The following is a 13,788-nucleotide window of genomic DNA, read 5'->3' as shown; positions in this document are numbered from 1 at the left end:
ACTTAAAAACAGCTATACGAGAGGAGAACTGTTTGGAAGCAGAGCCCTTTCGTGCACAAGGGTAGCCATGGTTAAGACGTACAGCAATACAATTACAAATTAGTATCACTGTCCTGCATTATTTTAATCTGCTTTAAATGACTAAATCATGAGCTCTTTGGACAGAAATTGGGTTTTCCCCTATAGCCCGGTGTCAGACCTCCAGTGATTATTTAATGAGCATCCCAGTAAAAGTGAGGAGTTTGGAAAACTTCACTAATATCCAAGCAACACAAAAAAATCCCGGGAGTCAGCTCCTATGTTCAGATACGATTCAGTTAACAGAGACCGGCCCAACACAGCTCCTCGATCTAAATAATTCACAATTTTTGCAAAATAGATTACAGAACTGGCATCGACTGGTTATGAACACGAAATGTTAAATAGCCGAATGTGCCTCTCCTCAATATGATGTTGAAGGTGCTTCCTTTATCACCACTAAGGTGTTGTCGTCGACATCACCAAGCGCATTTGTTGGGTGCTCGTGGGCAGAGCACTTGTAGTAGGTGATGGGGGAAGCCACAGACGACATGATCCCCGCCTGCAAGAAGTTTACCATTTAATTGGGGACGACAGGCGATACCAACGGCCAAAGGAGCAATATGCTTCGTTCTTTCACTATACGTGTTCGATCAATCGTATTTAGGTGCAGAGCACCGTACTAAGCACTTGGAAGAGCACAATACAACAGAGTTGATAGACGTGTTCCCGGCCCACCACAAAATTTACAGTCTAGAGGGGGAGACAGACGTTAGTATAGATAACAAATTTGTACGCCCCGCAACAGAAGACAGTGGTTCAAATTGTCAAGAATTTCTCCCATCCCAGGAGACATCTCACGGCGGAAAATGGTGCCTGAGCTCCAGAAGGTCCCGAAACCGGTCCTGGTTCTCCTTTTAACTTTCTCTACCTGATTTCTCCTCTGTACTCGTTGGGTGTGCACTGACTCCTTGTAAACTCCTTACCACTGGCTTTAAAGTACTCAATCACGTTGCCCCTCCTATCTCCCCTCGCTGCTCTCCTACAGTTCAGCAAGCTCACTCACTCTTCTAATGTCGACCTACTTACTGTACGTTAATCTCACCGACTTGGCCGCCAACTCATCGCCCGCATCCTGCCTCTGATCTGGAACTCCCTCCCGCTTCATATCTGACAGACCACCACTCCCCTCACCATCAAAAGCTTTATTAAAATTATATCTCCTCCATGTGGGCTTCCCCCACTAAGCTCTCATTTCTCCTTACTCCCTTTCCTTCCCGTGTCATCTACGCACCTGGATCTGCACCCTTTAAAACACTTGATATTCACCCTACCCTCAGCCCCACAGCACATCTGTTCGTCTCCACAATTTATTTTAAAGTCTACCTCCCCCTCTGGATTTGAAGCTCCTTGCGGTCAGGGAACGCACCGACCAACTCCATTATATTGTACACCCCCAGGATCTTAGTACAGTGTTCTGCATACAGTAAATGCTCAATAAATACCAGCTATTGATTGATTCTGCTGGTTGATAGCATCAGGTGGTGGTTGTTTGTGAAAAAGGGCAGAAAGCACACCATCCTTTGAAAACAGAGAGGAGAGAATGTCTGGGATGAAAGTGTAGGCTGGCATGATGCCAGTTGCCTGTTCTTTGGTTGGTAGCATGGATTGAGTAATTCTACGCTGCCCATTTGAGAACCCCGAAATTTGTTAATTTGGTGTTGGAATGAATCCCAGGCAATCTTACTATCGCTGTTAGTGATTCAGACCCACTGGAGTGCCAATGTCTACATTTGTAAATATTTTTACGTCTGTCTCCCCCATCAGAGTGTAAGGCTCTTGTGAGCAGGGACAATCAATCAATCAATCATATTTACTGGGTACTTACTGCGTGCACAGCACTGTGCTAAGAGCTTGGGAGGGTAGAGACACATTTCCAGCCCACAACAATCTTCCTCACGGATTTCCTGTCACAACCCAACCCACACCCTTCATTCCTTTTAGACCAGTCTACTCCCTGTAACTCGATCTTATCTTTCTCACAGGCAACCTCTTGCCCATGTCCTCCCTCTGGCCTGGAACTCATATCCGATAGATCACCACTCTTCCCATCTTCAAAGTTCTACTAAAATCACATCTCTTCCAAGAGGCCTTCTGTGACTACTTGCCCTTCTCTTCCTCTATTTGCCCTCCCTTCAGTCTCATCTACGCCCTTGGATCTATAACCCTTAGGCAATCCATCAATGGCATTTACTGAGCACTGACTATTTGCCAAACACTGCACTAAGCACTTGAAAGAGTTCAATAGAACTGTTAGGCAAGTTCCCTGCCCCCAGTGAGCTTACGATCTACAGCGGGGGAGACAGACATTAACACAAATAAATTACAGACAGGTACGTAAATTCTGGGGGTCTCATTCTGATTTTCACCCCAGCTCACAGCACTTAAATTCATATCCGTCTGTAATTTAAACGTCTTTCTTCCTCATCTAAACTGGAACTGTGGACAGGCACCATGCAACTGAATTTTACTTTCCCAAGTGCTCGGGACAATGCTCTGCACACAATAAGTTATTGACTGATTTCTCACCTGTCAGGTGAGGCTTGCTCTAAAAAGTTACCTGCCTCAGAGCCATTGCCTAACAACTTTGCTGTCACTCCTCAAACTCCATTAGGGAGTTCCTACCCACCGTGACTAATCATCAAGGAAGAAAACATTTCATCATGAGGATTTCAACGGTGTGTCAGTCGCTCTGGCGAAATTTGGGGGAAAGTTCAGACCCACTGGGAATCTCCTTTCACTATTCTTTTCCAACGGGCTTTCTTAGCGGGGGTAGAACCTCTGAAATGGCACAGGCCTCCACTCTTACAGCTGCCTTCAAGTTACTGCTCTGTCCATTGGCTAACAGAGCTAACGCTCTTCCCTGACCTCTAGCCGTGGCTTGTGCTGGGACTTCTGTGAATGTTAGGCTCTGTGTGAGAAGAGTAAAACTCTGTTCCTCTAGCCTCAGTGCCCCATTTCTCTTGCATTTATCACGGTCCTTATCTTTCATAACGTCTTTCTATTTTAACTGGTTCATCTCTTCTTATCTGTCTGTCACCAACCCTCTCCCCACCCATATTCTTAGATTGGGAATCCCTTCGGAGCCTGGGATGTGTCTAATTCTTCCCCCGTGAATTTTTTCTCCCAGTTTTAGTACAGTGTTTTGCATCTGTAAAATGGGGGTTAAGACTGTGAGCCCCACGTGGGACAGGGACTTCGTCCAACCCGATTTGCTAGTAAGCACATAATAAATACTACTAAAAGAATGTACACTATACTAAGTGCTTGGGAAAATGCAAAACGAAGAAGTGGCTCGTTTCTCGCCCACAAGAAGCTTACGCTCTATCCTTCCTCCGGCTCGACCGTCCCATGAAATGACACGGTGAACTGCCCCTTGTAGAAGCACACAATTTCCCTTCCCCAGTTTAGTGGCCTTCACACTTTAAAAAAAAAAATGCCTTCCACTAGGAGCAGATAATTGGCTGGCTTTGACTTTGACTGCCGAATCTACCATGGGGAAGACCTGGGGAAGCTTCGTTGCTTCTTGAACAGATAAAATCTTGTTCTATGTGGATAGAAATCCTGAAATAAATGGTACACAGACAAATAGCAGCACCTTGGGCACCATGAACGTGAACCACAAAGAAGTGCTTTGAGGAGAATGACCCTCGACTATCAAAAAACTAAATTTTTAGCAGCCAAGACAGTCTTAGAATCCCTCCCTCAGAGCACAAGCGAAACCTTTATGGTATTGTATTCTGATAAGCCCATCAATTAGAGACGGATGTAGTGGCAGGAAGGAAATTTACCGACTACCTACTGAGTGTTCTGCATTGTTACTAAGCATTTGATTTGTAGTGAGAAAGCGAGGGGGAAAGGAAATAATGCTGAGCTGATCATCTGGCAACCTGAGAATTTGTAAACTGCTTCAAAATATTGGTATTAGCCTTCGATGCCCATTTGTAAAACAAGCGTGCTATCACACTGAGGGGAGATGAAAGGAATTTAGTACTTTCATAGTGCAAAAAAGCTGTCCATGGGCTATTTCTGCATCTCTCAAATGTCAGCCCAACACCCAGGGCCACGATGGTTGACACAACTCCACATTAGAAGACAAACTTGCTGGAACATCTAGTGGGAAGGGGAGATGCTGCTCAGATGATAAGGCAGCCAGTTCTCAGTCAAATCAACACTATTTATTGAGCCCTTACTGTGTGCAGAGCACTGTACTAAATGCTTGAGAAAGTAAGACAGAGTTGGCGGACACCGATCCCTGCCCGTGAGGAGCTTAGAGCCTAAAGGGGGTCTTTGCAGAATCCCACAGTAAGGAAAACTTTTGGCTGTAGTACTCGCCCCAGTTCCACCCTTGGGAAGCAGGTGCACAAACGTTCCTTCCGACATGACAGAGCGCTGTATCCAGACAGCGCATCCCATCTGGAAGAATGTTCCCTAGTTCTGCCATCACGTCCTATCCAACACAGGTACAGAAAACACAGGGCAGAGAAGAAGTGACCATCCGACTCTCTCCCTCTAGACCGTGAGCTCGTTGTGGGCGGGGAGTGCATCCACCAACTCTGAGTACAGCGCTCTGCACACAGTAAGTGCTCGATCAATATGATTGATTGACTTTAGTCTCAATATATCCGGAGGGCAACTGTAACCCTTCACAGTGTTAAAGGTACCACTAAAAGAACGATCAAAGCCAACTGAGGCAACTATTTGATGAGTGTTTGAAAAAACACAGAGGACTTACAGCATAATATGTATCTCACTGCTTTCCATCCCCTGAAAGATCTTTGAATTCTCTACTGACCAATGCAACCATGTTCTTTTTTCAGTGACCGTGGATGCCCATGAACTAGTAGATAGCGTTTTTATTTTGTTTTCTTTTTTGCAGCATGCCAGATACAGGAAGCTAGAATGGACCACGGACTCTAGCGTTCCCAATGACCTAATTAAAGTGCTTGATTCCATCAGCCAACCCAGGCTCTGGCAATTTCTCATGAGATTTAGTGGCTCGCTCCTTCAGCCCCGTGGTATTTAGCCACTTCCTGACTCCGCAGTGCTTTATGTCTTAGGATTTTCTTTGAACCATTCCAAATCATGGCAATTTCTCATGAGATTTAGTTGCTCACTCCTTCGGCCCATGGCATTTAGCCACTTCCTGCCTTCGCAGTGTTTTACGTCTTAAGTTTCTGGCCGATCCGTTCCAAATCAAGGATGGTGAGAAGAAGAAATGCATAAAATGCCAGTTTGTTCAAGCTGTCAATCGTCCGTATCGAGCGCTTTCTGTGTACATGCAGAACACTGTCCTGAGCGCTTGGGAGAATACAACTTCTCCTCCTCACAACAACTCTTCCACCTTGACAGGCTGCTAGCTTCTGAGACGGGAATTGCTTAATGGCTGGCATCACACGCCCAAGGGAACATGCATCACATTATAGATCCCTCTGCAAGGTCAGCATAATGCTACACATTTACAATCAATGAGGAGAAGGCCACAGTCATGTACCAACTTGCTTCAGGGAAACCCTGCCAGAAATCCGAATTGGCAACCTAAACCCACACTCTGATCCCTCTCCAGAATGCTGGTCAAGGAATGGCCCTAAGGACTTCAGAACTAAAACCACAGATCCAGAAATGAGCTCTTTAAGGTGGGGGTGAGAGTGGGCTGAGGTGAGCCTAGCGCCATTTCCATTCAGATTAAACACCGCAAATCACTGAGAATAAGGTACGTCTCCTAGAGTTGTGATTTCATGTTACCCGGGACGTTCGGTGTGGGAGACTGAGAGGCAGATCCGAGACATCGACAAGTACTTCAGGGAAAAATCTATTAGCAGCATTTACCCCCATGACGTGGAATGGGGGTGGTCAATCGTGCTCTAGTCTTCCCCACCTCACCCACACTCACGGGGAGGATTCAGTCAATTGCAATGTCTTTCAGTATGAACAACTACATATGTAGTGAATAAACTGTAAAGTGTGTCTACGATGTATTGTACTCTCCCAAGCGCTTAGTACAGTGCTCTGCACATAGTCAGCGCTCAATAAATACAACTGAATGACTATAGACCCTCTTTACTGCAAGCTGCTTGTGGGCAGGGAACTCTCCCAATGCTCTGCACATGATAAGTGCTCAATAAATACCAGGGATTGCCGGTACCTCACTCTCTCTCATAAATATATATCTGTGGATATATCTTATATATATATATATATATATATATATATAATATACATATTATATATATATATCACATATATCTTTCATGTATCATATATATCGCATATATACATATGAAAGCGCTACAGGCAATCAGTGACATTTACTGATGTAAGTATCGATACATCAGGGGTATTGGAAATAATGTAATATTTCATTATTTCCAATACGGTGCTAATTTGTGCAAGGAGCAATTTTACATCATTCATGACGCCATCTGATGTAACAATCACAGATGCCAAACTCTTATTTTAAGTGTCGGGATACCAAGGGAGAAGGTATTGGGACCGGGGGGTGGTGAGGGGATAGGAAGATTTTCAAGGGGGGTGGGGATTGAAAGAAGGCAGGATCCAAACAGTTGACAGTTCAGGAGGCCACCATCTTGAGCCAACCCTGACTGGAAACTCTCATGTCTTGTGAGCGAGGGCTGAGAGAACAGCTCAAAAAGCTGCAGAACCAATTGCCTCGTGCCCTCACCCACCAATGGAACATGGGAGGGCCCTCAGAGGCCATCAGTGGGAGGTTAGGCTTGAGGACTCACTTCTCGATGACTGAAATCAACTGCGACATGGGCAGGCTGAGCGTCAAGCCAAGAGGAGCAAACTGGGCCCATATTAACGAAGACATGTGACGGGAACTGGTGAGGAGTTGGTTTTGCCAACAAACCAGAACTTCATCCCCACGCCACTTATGTACATATCTGTACTTATTGATTGATATTTTTGCCTGCCTCCTCCTCTTGAGCAGGAAATGCATCTACCAAAGATGTTGAATTGTACTTTCCAACGTTTAGTACGATGCTCTGCACACAGAAAGCACTCAATAAATACGACTGATTGATGGGAGAAGGATTTACCTGGCAATGCAAGATAATCACTCATAATTGCCTGAATAATTGTACAGATAAAGTTTGAGTCATTAATTTGAAATCAGAGTCAATTAGCTAATTTAATGGACACCTAGCAGGGAAGAAAATAAGAATAGTAAAGTGCTCTCACACAGTAAGCGCTCAATAAATACGACTGAATTAATGAAATGAATGACTAGCCCCCTACACAAATGTTTTCCTAGAAAGAGAAATGCTAAAGCAAAAGACAATTTGATTGTACTCAAAGCTGCAAACACATTTGGCAAAATTCCTGCAACACTACTTTATCACGTTGCCATAAAAGGACACCCTTACTAATGAAAATGCGTTTGCGGGTATAAATCTGAGGACTTGGAAGTGTATAGGCTGTCAGGCCTCCTAAGGGAGTCACCGCCACCATCAAGCCAAAAGATATATGGGTTTGGAAATGGTTTTCATTCCGACCTCTGTGTGCACAAGGCAGGGCCTGCCGAGTTGGGGATTTTATATTCAAGAGATGACCCTTGCCCTCAGGGCAGGACAATGTTATGCGTTCAGCAGGTATTAAATGCATCCTTCTACTATCCCAGCCACTGTGCTGAGAGTTAATGGGTCTCAGCATAGTGGCTCATTCCTTTTCTTTACGGCCAATTCCTGCTGATTTCTACTTTCAGGAGCCAGACCAGCAGGAAAACTCAAGTCCACGATAACCCTGGGAGATAATCCCATTTCCCCTTAGCAGCTTCAAGCTCTTCCTTTCCCCAAAGGTTTACAAGAGTCACTCCCGATTTCCAGATCTGGCCAATTGGAGAGTTTCATTACCTTGCCCACCTTCTGGACACTTCTGGTGTTAGTAATGAGTTGGAGTTCAAGGCCAAAAAAAAAGAAAAAAGACCCCTTAGCCAGGCCCACGCTTCTCTCTAACATTAACGTTAATCTAATCTATTTTGCCACTGACACCTCACCCACATCCTGCCTCTGGCCTGGAACGCCCTCCCAAACAATGACTCTCCCTCCCTTCAAAGCCTTACTGAAGGCACATCTCCTCCAAGAACCTTTTCCTAAGCCCCCCACTCCCTTTTCTCTTCTCCCATTCCCTTTGGCATCACCCTGTCTTGCTCCCTTTTTTCAACCCTCTCTCCCAGCCCCACAGCACAGACATCTGAAATTTTATTTAATTATATTAATGTCTGTCTCTCCCCCCCCACCCCCCCCCCCACTGTAAACTCATTGTGGGCAGGGAATGTGTCTATTGTTATAGTGTACTCCCATGGGCTTAGTTCAGTGTTCTGCACACAGTAAGCACTTAATAAATACAAGTGAACGATTGAATGGTAGTAGCCTCAGGGACTGTGTCTGGTGTCAGGTGTGAGTGGGACGGCTTGAAAGGGATAAAGAGGAAAAGGACCAAAAGACCCTCTGTCTGCTTGGCAGCTGAGGATGTATCGCCCGGCCTTTTCTTCTCCCTGTCCAGGAAAGGGTTCTAGGTTGAAAATCCTTCCAGATTGTGCCCAATTCCCCATCCAGTAAAGGGTTCTAGGTCAGAAATCCTTCCAGATCGTGCCCAATTTAAACCCTAGGGACGGCAGGGTGGCAATCCGTCTGGCCACCCGATGCCCGTTGGTATGGTGTACGTGAATATGTGCCTTGACTTGGGTTTGCAATCATTCAGTCAATGGCATTACTGAACAAATTCCATTTGCACAACAATGAGCTGTGTGTGTGCAGGCATGTGTGAATGTCAACAACACCTCCTGCCAGGTAGGGGACTTGAATGTGAGGATTTGTTTCTGTGAAGTCACTACTATATCATACAAGAGGTGTGCAGAACAGCAGCACCCGGATCGACACCTATGATTCAGAATCAGTCAACAGGTGAGATGTCTTTGGGAAAGGCAGGAAGAAGTCGATCTGTGGATCGGGATAGGAGTGAGTAAAGAATAAAAGTCAGTGGTCCAGAGAGAGCCCTTCCAGGTGCTATTAGAGGAAATATTCGACAGATAATAGGATAGGTGCAGTAAGAGGCTGCAGGCACAGGAAAAGGACTTTGGCAAGGATTCAAATGAGGGAATGCATGCTGAGTTTGGCTTAGGCATTTCACAACTTTGGACAAATCCCTCCCCCACTTTTGGACTTGGGCAGCAGCCAGTTCTGATGGAGGTGCGGGGAAAGGGAAGGAGGGCAGGACCATTCCCTTATGCGGCAATTCCGTTCCTTAAATCCTACTGCTTCCCCTTCCCCCCTAAAATCCAGGGCCTCTTACTTCCGAGTCTCCAAACCATATTTTGCCCTGACTGGTGGTCGCTTCATTCATGCGTTCATTCGATCGTATTTATTGAGCGCTTACTGTGTGCAGAGCACTCTACTAAGCACTTGGAAAGTTCGGCAACGGAGACAATCCCTACACGACAATGGGCTCACAGTCTAGAAGGGGGAGAGAGACAACAAAACAAGCAGACAGGCATCAATAGCATCAAAATAAATAGAATTATAGATATATATGCATCATTAGTAATGTAAATAGAATACTAAATACACACATATATACAGAAGTGCTATGGGGCGGAGATGGGGGTGGAGCAGAGGGAGGGAGTCGGGGCGATGGGGGGGAGGAGGAGCAGAGGAAAAGGGGTGAGTTTTCAAATTAGGGAGCCCAGGTTGCTGCTTTTCCACCTGCCTCGGTGAGCCCAGCTGAGGATGATGCTTGTGGGCAAGCATACACAGGCCAGAATAAAGTGATTCTAATTGGTGTGACTAAGTCCGTCGGGTCAACGTACCCCAACGTGTGATTAAGACAGGTAATGGGGGATACAGAGAAGGATCCCTAGACTGCCCGCTGGTCAGCTGTAAAATTCACTTTGATGTTACTGTTCATAGCACAGACTGGTTCTTCAAGAGCTGAAAGTGGGAGTGCTCAGGGCACCGGCAGGTGCGGGGTTTTAGGGGCAGGGACTACGGGCGTGTGTCCCACGCGCTGCCAGGGGAGAGGCACCCGGGCACTGCGGCACGACTCACCGAGCGTGCTACCAACCGGTGAGGTGTGCGGTCAAGAATCCACGGTGCAAGCTGGCAGTGTCCACGCACGCATCCGTGTGTTTCTGCTCGCCTGGGTCGAAGAGTAGGTCACGCCAACTCTTGGCTCGTGTGCTCGGAGATGGCCGGATGGCGAGACGTACGCATCTGGGTCACGCTGCGTGATTCTGAATGGTGGGATGCGGGTCTGTGCCTACGCACGTGCCTGGGTATCTACGTGCAGCGTGGCAGAGTGGAGAGGGCACGGGCCCGGGAGTCATGGGTTCTAATCCCGGCTCCGCCACTTGTCTGCTGTGTGACCGTGGGTGAGTCACCTCACTTCTCTGGGCCTCGGTGACCTCATCTGTAAAATGGGGATTGAGACTGTGGGCCCCACGTGGGAGACAAAGACTGTGTCCATACCGATTTGCTTGTATCCATACCAGCGCTTAGAACAGGGCCTGGCATACAGTAAGCGCAAAATACCATGATTATTATTATTATTATTATTAAATAGTCACACAATAATAAACCTAATGAGCCTGCAAGCACCTGTTTCAGGATCGGGTAGACTGTTTGGAAGGATGAGAATACAATTATGCCCCTCTGGACCCAAATCTTGGAAAATTCAAAGCCATAGACAGAGAAGGTGTAAGATCCCATTTCAGGAGTCAAAAGTTCTTGTCTGTCTGTCTCCCCCGATTAGACTGTAAGCCTGTCAAACGGCAGGGACTGTCTCTATCTGTTGCCAACATGTTCATTCCAAGCGCTTAGTACAGTGCTCTGCACATAATAAGCGCTCAATAAATACTATTGAATGAATGAATGAAAGGGAAAAGACTCTTGCTTCTTGCCCTTAATGCTCGTTGTGAGCAGGGACTGTGCCTTTTTGTTGTTGTAGTGGACTCTCCCGGGCACTTAATACAGTCCTTTGCAAAAAGTAAATAATAATGATGGTATTTGTCATGCGCTTACTATGTGCAAAGCACCGTTCTAAGCACTGGGTGGCTACAAGGTGATCAGGTTGTCCCACGTGGGGCTCACAGTCTTAATCCCCATTTTACAGATGAGGGAACTGAGGCCAAGAGAAGTTAAGTGACTTGCCCAAAGTCACACAGCTGATGAGTGGCAGAGCCAGGATTCGAACCCATGATTTCTGACTCCCTAGCCCGGGCTCTTTCCACTTAGCCACGCTGCTTCTCTAAAAAGTAAGTGCTCAAAACTAATATCCGCCTCGTCTCCCCTACCTCACGGGGGTGTTGTGAGGGTTTGAAATGGACGAATTAATGTGAGAGCACTTTGGTACTAAAATCGCTGTAAGGAACCCAATTTTGAGAAGCTGCGAGGCTTCAAAGAACCCGGGCTTGGGTTCTAATTCCTGCTCCGCCGCTTGTCAGCTGGGTGACTTTGGACAACTCTCTTCACTTCTCTGGGCCTCAGTCACCTCATCTGTAAAATGGAGATGAAGCCTGTGAGCCCCACCTGATGACCCTATATCTCCCCCAGCGCTTAGAACAGAGCTTGGCACACGGAGAAAGCGCTGAACAAATACCATCGTTATTATGAGGATGAATTTCTCATTGAAGAATAAGGCGTGAGAGGATCTAGATGGAAGGCAGCAGATAATAATGATAACGGTATTTGTTAAGCCATTTGAGAAGCAGCGTGGCTTAGAGAAGTAGTGTGGCTTAGTGGAAAGAGCCCGGGCTTTGGAGTCAGAGGTCATGGGTTCGAATTCCGGCTCTGCCCCTTGTCAGCTGTGTGACTCTGGGCAAGTCACTTCACTTCTCGGTGCCTCAGTTACCTCATCTGTAAAATGGGGATTAACTGTGAGCCTCATGTGGGACAACCTGATTACCCTATATCTACCCCAGTGCTTAGAACAGTGCTCTGCACATAGTAAGCACTTAACAAATACCAACATTATTATTAAGCGCTTAGACTGTAAGCCTGTTGTAGGCAGGGACTGTCTCTATTGCTGAATTCATTCAGTTATATTTATTGAGCGCTTACTATGTGCAGAGCACTGTACTAAGCGCTGGGAAAGTACAAGTCCGCAACAGATGGAGACCATCCCTGCCCACACTGGGTTTACAGTCTAGAAAAGGGGCAGGGGGAAGAGTACAGTGCCAGTGCTCTGTACACAGTAAGCGCTCCATAAATACTAGCGAATGAATGGCCAGTGTGTGCCACGCACTGTTCTAAGCGCTGGAAGAACCCAGACATCCAAGGAGAAAGCCAGGGGGGCCGGGCATTTTCAGCTCTGGATGGTTGCCCAGGTTGCAAGGGGGTGAAGGGGGTGATGGGGTGACTGTGTCTATTGCTGAATTCAATCATTCAGTTGTATTTATTGAGCGCTTACTATGTGCAGAGCACTGTACTAAGCGCTGGGAAAGTACAAGTCAGCAACAGATGGAGACCATCCCTGCCTACACTGGGTTTACAGTCTAGAAAGGGGAGAGGAGGGGGAAGAATACAGTGCTCTGCACACAGTAAGCGCTCCATAAATACTACCGAATGAATGGACAGTGTGTGCCAAGCACTGTTCTAAGCGCTGGGAGAACCCAGACACCAAAGGAGCCGGGCATTTTCAGCTCTGGATGGTTGCCCAGGTTGCAAGGGGGTGAAGGGGGTGGCTGTACTGCTGAATTCAATCATTCAGTTGTAATTACTGAGCGCTCACTATGGGCAGAGCACTGTACTGAGCGCTGGGAAAGTCCAAGTCAGCAAGAGATAGGGACCATCCCTGTCCAGAGATGAGAAGCAGCGTGGCGCAGTGGAAAGAGCACGGGCTTTGGAGTCAGGGCTCATGAGTTTGAATCCCAGCTCTGCCACTTGTCAGCTGTGTGACTGTGGGCAAGTCACTTAACTTCTCTGTGCCTCAGTTCCCTCGTCTGTAAAATGAGGATTAAGACTGTGAGCCCCACGTGGGACAACCTGATTCCCCTGTGTTTACCCCAGCGCTTAGAACAGTGCTCTGCACATAGTAAGCGCTTAACAAATACCGACATCATCATCATCATCATCCAGACTGGGTGGGAGAAGAGTCCAGTGCTCTGCACACAGTAAGCGCTCCATAAATACTACCGAATGAATGGACAGTGTGTGCCAAGCACTGTTCTAAGCGCTGGGAGAACCCAGACACCAAAGGAGCCGGGCATTTTCAGCTCTGGATGGTTGCCCAGGTTGCAAGGGGGTGAAGGGGGTGACTGTATTGCTGAATTCAATCATTCAGCTGCTATTATTGAGCGCTCACTATGGGCAGACCACTGTACTGAGCGCTGGGAAAGTCCAAGTCAGCAACAGATAGGGACCATCCCCGCCCAGACTGGGTGGGAGAAGAGTCCAGTGCTCTGCACACAGTAAGCGCTCCATAAATACTACCGAATGAATGGACAGTGTGTGCCAAGCACTGTTCTAAGCGCTGGGAGAACCCAGACACCAAAGGAGCCGGGCATTTTCAGCTCTGGATGGTTGCCCAGGTTGCAAGGGGGTGAAGGGGGTGACTGTATTGCTGAATTCAATCATTCAGCTGCTATGATTGAGCGCTCACTATGGGCAGACCACTGTACTGAGCGCTGGGAAAGTCCAAGTCAGCAACAGATAGGGACCATCCCCTCCCAGACTGGGTGGGAGAAGAGTCCAG

General features: G+C 47.0%; 1 protein-coding gene across 1 annotated transcript in view; it reads right to left on the bottom strand.

Annotated features, from left to right (window-relative positions):
* The window catches only part of FRY (FRY microtubule binding protein), a 262,289-nt gene extending 251,884 nt beyond the window's left edge, over positions 1–10,405 (bottom strand). The window contains exon 1 of the mRNA XM_007668511.4: positions 10,146–10,405. The gene's annotated coding sequence lies outside the window, so the exon portion shown is untranslated. The remainder of the gene's footprint in view (positions 1–10,145) is intronic.
* Between the last annotated feature and the right edge of the window lie 3,383 nt (positions 10,406–13,788).

Source organism: Ornithorhynchus anatinus, chromosome 20, assembly GCF_004115215.2.
Source record: "Ornithorhynchus anatinus isolate Pmale09 chromosome 20, mOrnAna1.pri.v4, whole genome shotgun sequence".
NCBI lineage: Eukaryota > Metazoa > Chordata > Mammalia > Monotremata > Ornithorhynchidae > Ornithorhynchus > Ornithorhynchus anatinus.
Note: the sequence above shows the minus strand (reverse complement) of the source record. Positions and strands in the feature narration are given on the sequence as shown.